We start from the raw sequence: 9913 nt of genomic DNA on the forward strand, positions 1-9913 counted from the left end.
ACTCACTGGATTTTAGAAGATTGAGAGGGGATCTCATCGAAACCTATAAAATTCTGTCAGGCCTGGACAGACTAGATGCAGGAAGGATGTTTCTGATGGCCGGGGAGTCCAGAACCAGGGGTCATAGTCTAAGGATAAGGGGTAAGCCATTTAGGACTGAAATGAGGAGGAATTTCTTCACCCAGAGAGTGGAGAACCTGTGGAATTCTCTGCCACAGAGGGCGGTGGAGGCCAGTTCATTAAATATATTCAAGAAAGAGTTGGATATATTTCTTAAGGCTAAAGGGATCAAGGGATATGGAGAGAAGGCAGGGACAGGGTACTGAATTTGGATGATCAGCCATGATCTCATTGAATGGCGGAGCAGGCTCGAAGGGCCAAATGGCCTACTCCTGCTCCTATCTTCCATGTTTCTATGTTTCTATACTCTCTGGAATTTAGAAGAATTAGAGGTAATCTCATTGAAACATATAGATTCTGAGGGGGATTGACCAGGTAGATGCTGAGTGGTTGTTTCCCCTGGCTGGAGAGTCTAGAACTAGGGGGCATAGCCTCAGGATAAGGGGTCGGCCTTTTAAGACTGAGATAAGGAGGAATTTCTTCACTCAGAGGGTTGTGAATCCTTGGAATTCTATGCCCTTTGGAATTCTGTGCCCTTTGGAATTCTCTGCCCCACTCTCAGCTCTGCAGGAAAGGCTGCATCTCACGCCCACACCCATTGATGTCATAAGAACATAAGAACATAAGAAATAGGAGCAGGAGTAGGCCAATCGGCCCCTCGAGCCTGCTCCGCCATTCAATAAGATCATGGCTGATCTGATCCTAACCGCCAATCCACTATCACAGAACCATCTCCTGAATCTAACAGAATTAGACACACGAAATAGGAGCAGGATCACAGGGCCATGACCGATCCGAACCTAGACTCATGTCCAAATTCCTGCCCGCTCCCCGTAACCCTTAATTCCCTTTACTTCTAGGAAACTGTCTGATGGGCCTTCAATAACCACAAAACTAAAAGTTATAGACTTAAACAAGTTGGCTTTTAATCACTAAGATCAGAGCTAACATCTCAACACGCCGACTGGTTCACAGGAATGAGTCATACAGATCCAGGGATCTTTATGTAAGAGAAGTCAGGGGCGGAGCCAAGAGCCAAGACCTGGAACCTCCCAGGTTAGTCGGGAAAGAGGAAGTGAAACTATACACAGTGGGGGAGGGTAATATACATGAGTGCAAAACGAATACAGGATCAAGACAAACAGATTTCATTACATTCACTCCTTCTATAGATTTAGTCCATCGGGGTGATGTTTCTTAAAAGTTGGTATAAGTGAGTCTGTCAGGAGGTTTTGCAGTTCTCAGTGATCGGCGCAAAGCCGGTTGGGGTGCCTCTAGGGGAGTGGATTCTGGTTCCTCCGCTGTCCGGGCCTCCGCAGTGTCTTCCAGGTTATCTGCAGTGTCCTCCAGGTTAAAGTTGGGTATTGATACCTCTGGGAGTCCTGTCTCTTTGTAGTGTACATCTTCATCGGGTAGTCTCCCATCGTTCTCTCCGCTCCCCGAGGGAGCGAGGTCTTTTATGGAAACAGTGTCCTCTCGCCCGTCAGAGTATTCGATATAGGCGTACTGAGGGTTTGCATGGAGGAGCTGTACCTTTTCCACAAGGGGGTCCGTTTTATGGCCTCTCACGTGCTTCTGCAATAGTACTGTCCCCGGAGACGTCAGCCACGCGGGTAGAGATATGCCCGAGGTGGATTTCCGGGGGAAAACGAACATCTTTTCGTGAGGGGTAGCGTTAGTGGCAGTACATAACAGAGACCTTATGGAGTGGAGCACGTCTGGGAGGACTTCCTGCCAGCGGGAGGTCGGAAGGCCTTTTGACTTTAAGGCTAACGTGACAGCCTTCCAAACAGTAGCATTCTCCCTTTCCACTTGCCCATTACCCCGGGGGTTGTAGCTAGTGGTTCTGCTAGTGGCTATCCCCTTCGAGAGCAAGAACTGGCACAGCTTGTCACTCATGAATGACGTCCCCCTATCGCTGTGTATGTAGTTCGGCATGCCAAACATGCAGAATAGATTACAGAGACACTTGATGACCGTGGCACTGGTCATGTCTGGGCAGGGAATGGCGAAGGGGAAGCGGGAATATTCATCGATGATATTGAGGAAGTATACGTTACGGTCAGCAGAGGGAAGGGGTCCCTTGAAGTCCAGACTTAGGCGCTCGAATGGCCGTGTGGCTTTGATAAGGTGTGCACGGTCAGGCCTGTAGAAACGAGGCTTGCATTCTGCACAGATGCGGCAGGCTCTGGTCATTGCCCTGACCTCCTCGATGGAGTGGGGCAGATTGCGGGACTTTATAAAATGGTATAGTCGGGTGACCCCTGGGTGACAGAGGTCGTTGTGGAGACCCTGTAATTTGTCCGTATGAATGCTGGCACACATTCCCCGTGATAGGGCGTCTGGGGGTTCATTAAGGGCTCCTGGCCTGTACATAATATCATAGTCGAACGTGGATAGTTCGAACCTCCACCTGAGTATTTTGTCATTCTTGATTTTCCCCCTTTGTTTGTTATTAAACATGAAAGCCACCGACCGCTGGTCGGTGAGCAGGGTGAAACGTTTGCCGGCTAGGTAGTGTCTCCAGTGCCGCACTGCCTCCACTATAGCCTGTGCCTCCTTCTCGACAGAAGAGTGCCTGATTTCAGGTCCCTGAAGAGTTCGGGAGAAGAAGGCCACAGGTCTCCCAGCCTGATTGAGGGTCGCAGCTACGGCAAAGTCTGACGCATCGCTTTCGACTTGGAAGGGAATGCATTCGTCCACTGCACACACTGCAGCCCTTTCAATGTCCTGTTTAATACTGGTGAAAGCCTCCCGAGCTTCAGCTGATAGTGGGAAGGACGTCGATTTAATGAGGGGTCGGCCTTATCAGATTAATTGGGCACCCATTGGGCGTAATACGAAAAAAATCCCAGGCACCTTTTTAAAGCTTTGGGATTGTGTGGCAGGGGCAGTTCCTTTAGGGGGCGTAATCGGTCAGGGTCCGGTCCAATTACCCCACCTTCCACCACACAGCCGAGGATACAGAGACGGGTTGTGTTGAAGACACATTTGTCTTCGTTGTAGGTTAGATTCAGCTTTAGGGCAGTTTTTAAAAATCTCGCAAGATTTAGATCGTGGTCTTGCTGGTTGTGCCCGCAGATAGTGACATTGTCCAGATAGGGGTAGGTAGCTTGTAGTTTATTCTCGTCAACCATGCGGTCCATCTCACGTTGGAAGACTGAGACCCCATTTGTTACTCCGAAGGGCACTCTGAGAAAATGGTAGAGGCGCCCGTTCGCCTCGAAGGCGGTGTATGGGTGGTCCTCTGTTCTAATGGGGAGCTGGTGATACGCGGATTTGAGGTCGATAGTCGAGAAGACTCGGTATTGTGCAATCTGGTTGATCATTTCTGATATGCGGGGCAAAGGGTAGGCGTCCAGCTGGATATAAATATTAACAGTCTGGCTGTAGTCAATTACCATCCATTTCTTTTCGCTATTTTTAACTATGACTACTTGGGCATGCCACGGGCTGGTACTGCATTCAATAATGCCTTCCCGCAGGAGTCTGTCCACTTCCGCCTTGATAAAGTGTCTGTCTTCCAGACTGTACCGTCTACTTTTGGTCGCTATGGGCCGACAGTTCGGAGCGAGATTAGCGAATAAAGAGGGCGGGCTGATTTTTAAGGTTGATAGGCCACAGACTGTGAGTGGCGGCTGGGACCCGCCATATGCTAGCGTGACACTTTCGTGGTGGCACTGGAAGTCCAGGCCCAAGATTACATTAACACAGAGTTCTGGCATCACGAGGAGTTTAAAATCCTTGTAGTCCGTGCCTTTTACAGTCAGTGTTACCACACAGTAGCCCAAAATGTCCGAAGTGTGGGGCTTAGCAGCCATAGCAATTCTGCTCCGTGTAGGGGTTACCGTTAATGAGTGCCGCCGTACCAGGCTAGGGTGGATAAAACTCTCGGTACTCCCACAGTCAATTAAACATTTCGTTAAATTCCAGTTTACCTGTATGTCCATCATAGATTTTGTCAACGGGTGTGGCCTGGATTGACCCACTGTGATCGAAGCCACTGTTGGGCCCTGGGCGGCCGTTGAGTCGGGAAAAGTTGGCGGATCCCAAGATGGCGGCCCGCACGGCACGCACGAGGCGGTGACGGAGTTGGAAATCCGATTCCCCCTGCAGACTTTGCTAAAATGCCCCTTTTTCTTACATTTGAAGCATGTAGCGTCCTTCGCTGGGCATCGTTTTCTGGGGTGCTTGGCCTGGCCACAGAAGTAGCATTTCAGGCCTCGAGACATTGCCGCTGTAGTAGGACTCCTGGGTGAACTTCTGTGTGGGGACTCCGGCGGCGTAGAGCTGGTCTGAGACCTGGATGGGGAAAATGGCTGATTCCAAGGTGGCGGCCCCCTCGGCGCGCACGAGGCGGTGAGGGCCGCATGGCCAGAAGAATAAGAGTCAGAGTTTTTCTGGGCCACGTCCAGCGATCGCGCAGAGGCCACTGCCTTTTTAAGTCCAGGACCTCCTTCTCCCGCAGTCTCTGCCGGATATAATTCGATTTGAGGCCCGTGATGAAGGAATTGCGGACAAATTCGTCAGAGTACGCGTTGGCCGTCATGGCCTTGCAGTTACACTCCCGGACCAGGTCCTTTAGGCCCTGTAAGAAATCGTCCATTGGTTCCTCTGGCCGCTACCTGCGTGTAGCCAGCAGATGTCTGGCGTACACTTCGTTTACCGGCCTCTGGTATTGGGCCTTCAGGATCGTGATGGCCTCCGTGTAAGAGGTGGCGTCCCGGATGAACGAATAAATCCGATGACTTACGCGAGTAGTCAGTAGACTCAGTTTATCTACCTCGCCAGCGGAAGGGCCCCCGCGAAGAGTTCGAAGTATTTGAGCCAGTGTCCAAATTGATTTGATGCTTCAGCAGAATGTGGATCTAAGTCCAGACGCTTTGGTTTTAGGAGTCGATCCATCCTAGTATTCTTTAGTGATTAAAATTGATGGGCCTTCAATAACCACAAAACTAGAAGTTATAGACTTAAACAAGTTGGCTTTTAATCACTAAGATCAGAGCTAACATCTCAACACGCCGACTGGTTCACAGGAATGAGTCATACAGATATAGGGATCTTTATGTAAGAGAAGTCAGGGGCGGAGCCAAGAGCCAAGACCTGGAACCTCCCAGGTTAGTCGGGAAAGAGGAAGTGAAACTATACACAGTGGGGGAGGGTAATATACATGAGTGCAAAACGAATACAGGATCAAGACAAACAGATTTCATTACACTGTCTATTTCTGTTTTAAATTTATGTAATGATGTAGCTTCTACAGCTTTTTGGGGCAGCATATTCCATGGACCTACCACCCTCTGAGTGAAGTAGTTCCTCTTCATCTCAGTTTTGAAAGAGCAGCCCCTTATTCTAAGACTATGCCCCCTAGTTCTAGTTTCACCCAGCATCGGGAACATCCTCCCCGCATCCACCCGATCCAACCCCTTCACAATCTTACATGTTTCAATAAGATCACCTCTCATTCTTCTGAACTCCAATGAGTAGAGTCCCAATCTACTCAACCTCTCCTCATATGTCCATCCCCTCATCCCCGGGATTAACCGAGTGAACCTTCTTTGTACTGACTCGAGAGCATGTATGTCCTTTCTTAAGTATGGACACCAAAACTGTACGCAGTATTCCAGGTGCGGTCTCACCAATACCTTGTACAACTGAAGCAATACCTCCCTATTTTTATATTCTATCCCCCTAGCAATGAAAGCCAACATTCCATTGGCCTTCTTAATCACTTGCTGCACCTGCATACTAACCTTTTGAGTTTCGTGCACCAGGACCCCCAGATCCCTTTGTACTTCAGTACTTTCCAGTTTCTTGCCATTAAGATAATAACTTGCTCTACGATTATTCCTGCCAAAGTGCATAACCTCACACTTTCCAGTATTGTATTCCATCTGCCAAATCTCTGCCCACTTACTTAGCCTGTCTATGTCCCCTTGCAGGTTTTTTATGTCCTCCTCACTCACTACTTTACCTCCCAGCTTAGTATCATCTGCAAACGTTGATATGTTATACTCGGTCCCCTCCTCCAAATCGTTAATATAGATTGTAAAGAGTTGGGGACCCAGCACTGACCCCTGCGGAACACCACTAGTTACTGATTGCCAGTCTGAGAATGAACCATTTATCCCAACTCTCTGCCTTCTGTTAGATAGCCAATCCTCTATCCATGCCAGAATATTACCCCCAATCCCGTGATTTTTTATCTTAAGCAATAATCCTTTGTGTGGCACCTTGTCAAATGCCTTTTGGAAGTCTAAATACACTACGTCCACTGGTTCCCCTTTATCCACCCTATATGTTACTTCCTCAAAGAACTCCAGCAAATTTGTCAAACATGACTTCCCCTTCATAAAACCATGCTGACTTTGTCCTATTAAATTATGATTATCCAAATGTCCTGTTACTGTCTCCTTAATAATGGACTCCAAAATTTTACCTACCACAGATGTTAGGCTAACCGGCCTATAGTTTCCAGCCTTCTGTCTACTGCCCTTTTTAAATAAGGGTGTTACATTAGCAGTTTTCCAGTCTGCCAGGACCTTTGCCGAGTCCAGGGATTTTTGGAAAATTATTACCAATGCATCCACAATCTCTACCGCCACTTCCCTCAAGACCCTAGGATGTAAGCCATCAGGTCCAGGTGATTTATCCGCCTTGAATCCCATTATTTTACCGAGTACCACTTCCTTAGTGATTTTGATCGTGTTTAGCTCCTCCCCCCCTTTAGTCCCCTGTTTATCCAGTGTTGGGATATTCTTAGTGTCTGCTACTGTAAAGACTGATATAAAATATTCATTCAGTGTTTTTGCCATCTCCATATTTCCCACCATTAATTTCCCGGTCTCATCCTCTAAGGGATCAACATTTACTTTAGCCACCCTTTTTCTTTTTATATAACTATAAAAACTCTTACTATCTGTTTTTATATTTTTTGCTAATTTACTTTCATAATCTATCTTCCCTTTCTTAATCAATCTTTTTGTTATTTTTTGCTGTCTTTTAAAGTTTTCCCAATCCTCTATCCTCCCACTAGATTTGGCTACCTTATATGCCCTTGTTTTTAGTCGAATACTATCCTTAATTTCTTTACTTAGCCACGGATGGCTGTCTTTTCTTTTACACCCTTTTCTTCTCAGTGGAATATATATTTTTTGGAAGTTGTAAAATAACTCCTTAAATGTACACCACTGATCATGTATCGTCTTACCCTTTAATCTATTTTCCCAATCCACTCTACTCAATTCCGCTCTCATACCTTCATAGTCTCCTTTATTCAAGCTTAGCACGCTTGTTTGAGATCCAACCTTTTCACCCTCTAATTGAATATGGAATTCAACCATGTTATGGTCACTCATTCCAAGGGGATCCTTTACTAGGACATTTTTAATTAATCCTGTCTCATTACACAGGACCAGATCTAAGGTTGCTTGCCCCCTGGTCGGTTCAGTTACATACTGCTCAAGGAGCCCATCCCTAATACACTCAATGAACTCATACTCAAGGCAGCCCTGCCCAATTTGATTTGTCCAATTAATATGATAGTTAAAATCCCCCATAATTATAGATGTTCCCTTATTACAAGCCTCAACTTTTCCTGATTGATACTCCGTCCAACAGAGTTGCCCCTGTTCGGAGGCCTATAGACTACGCCCACTAGTGTTTTTTTCCCCTTATTATTCCTTACCTCCACCCAAACTGTTTCATTATCCTGATCTTTTGACCCAATAACATTTCTCTGTATTACAGTGATTCCTTCCTTTATTATCATAGCCACCCCACCTCCCCTTCCTTCTTGCCTGTCCTTCCTGATCGTAAATAACCTGGTATGTTTAGTTCCCAGGCATTGTCACCCTGCAGCCATGTTTCTGTAATGGCCACAAGATCATACCCATATGTAGTTATTTGTGCCATTAACTTGTCTATTTTGTTACGAATGCTACGTGCATTCAGATAGAGAACTTTCAAATATGTTTTGTGACACTTAGTTTCTGCTTTTGCCCTTTTTATTACTTTACCTTTTACTCCATACCTTCTGCCCCTTCCTGACACGCTCTGGTTTTTAATTTCCCCACTGCTACCTAAGTCTATGACCTTCTCTGTTGTCATTTTTATTATTTGCTCTCTAGGAACCTCCCCCCCACTAGTTAGTTTAAAGCCCTCTCTACAGCCCTAGTTATAGGATCCGCCAGGACTCTAGTCCCAGCACTGGCCAAGTGAAACCCGTCCCAACGGAACAGCTCCCTCCTGCCCCAGTACTGGTGCCAGTGTCCCAGGAAGCAAAACCCATTTCTCCCACACCAGTCTTTGAGCCACGCATTTAACTCTCTAATTTTATTTGTCCTAGCCAAATTCGCTCGTGGCTCAGGATTATTACCCTTGTGGTTCTGCTTTTTAATTTGGCCCCTAGCTGCTCAAACTCCCTCAGCAGAACCTCCTTCCTTGTCCTATCTATGTCGTTGGTACCAACATGAACCACGACAACTGGATCCTCCCCCTCCCACTCCAAGTTTCTCTCCAGTCCAGAGGAGATGTCCTTATCCCTGGCACCGGGCAGGCAACACAGCCTTCGGGACTCTCACTCTCGGCTGCAAAGAACTCTATCTATCCCCCTAATGATACTATCCCCTACCACTACAACATTTCTTTTAACTCCCCCCACTTGAATGGCCCCCCACTCCACGGTGCTGTGGCCAGGTTGCTCATCCTCCCCGCAGTCCCTGTTCCCATCCTCACAGGGAGTAAGAGCCTCGAACCTGTTGGACAAGTGCAAGGGCTGCGGCTCCTCCAACACTACCTCCTGGATCCCCGTACCTGCCTCACTTCTAGTCACACCATCCTGACCCTGGCCACGGACCACATCTGAATTAATTAATCTAATTGGTGTGAATACCTCATGATACACAGAGTCCAGGTAACTCTCCCCCTCCCTGATGTGTCTCAGTGTTTGAAGCTCGGAGTCCAGCTCTTCAACACGGAGCCGGAATTCCTCGAGCAGCCAACACTTACTGCAAATGTGATCACCGTGAGCATCACTGAGCGGGAGATGGTTTCTCTGCGGTGGCAGGTGGCAACATCACAGAGTGGGCCCGCTGCATCAGCGGGAAATTTAAAGGCCCCCCCAACCCTCGTCACTGGGTACGCTGCATATACAGTGATGACATCCAGCTCTACCTCTCCACCATCTTTCTCAACCCGTTCACTTCTTCTGTGTTGTCAGGCTGTTTTCCCGACATGCAGATGAGCTGCAATTTCCTCTGGTTAAACATGAAGGCCAAAGCCATCGTCTTCAGCCCCCACCACAATCACCGTACGCTTGTCACAGATTCCATCCTGTTGAGAAATAAGCCACAAACTTTGTTAAATCTTTGTATACAAAAGATTCCTTTGTTTCAAGAGAAGAGTTAATAGGATTTCTGCTGATGTGATATAGGGTAGTGACAAGTAAAACCCATGGTGGAGAAAAGATAAAACTGTTATCGGTCTGCTCAGCCATAACCCCTTTATAGAAGGTCAGATCTTCTTCTTCTTAGACATAAGCATGATCACACCATAGAAACAACATGTATAGTCCATCAGCAAACCATATAAATAAGCTGAAGAAGACTAGTTAGTGAGTATCTTGGGGAAAACAAACAACCATCACAGACCTAGCTGAGGTTTCCCGGGTTGTGAGTGCGTGATACTTGTAATGGAATAGGTATTATAGCATTATGATCAATCTATAACTTGATGGGAAATATGTCAACATTTCTTGGCAGATCAACATTTCTTGGAAACCGCATGACTCCAA

Source organism: Somniosus microcephalus, chromosome 16 (assembly GCF_052327205.1).
Source record: "Somniosus microcephalus isolate GS21.2 chromosome 16, FLI_Smic_1.0, whole genome shotgun sequence".
NCBI classification, from domain to species: domain Eukaryota; kingdom Metazoa; phylum Chordata; class Chondrichthyes; order Squaliformes; family Somniosidae; genus Somniosus; species Somniosus microcephalus.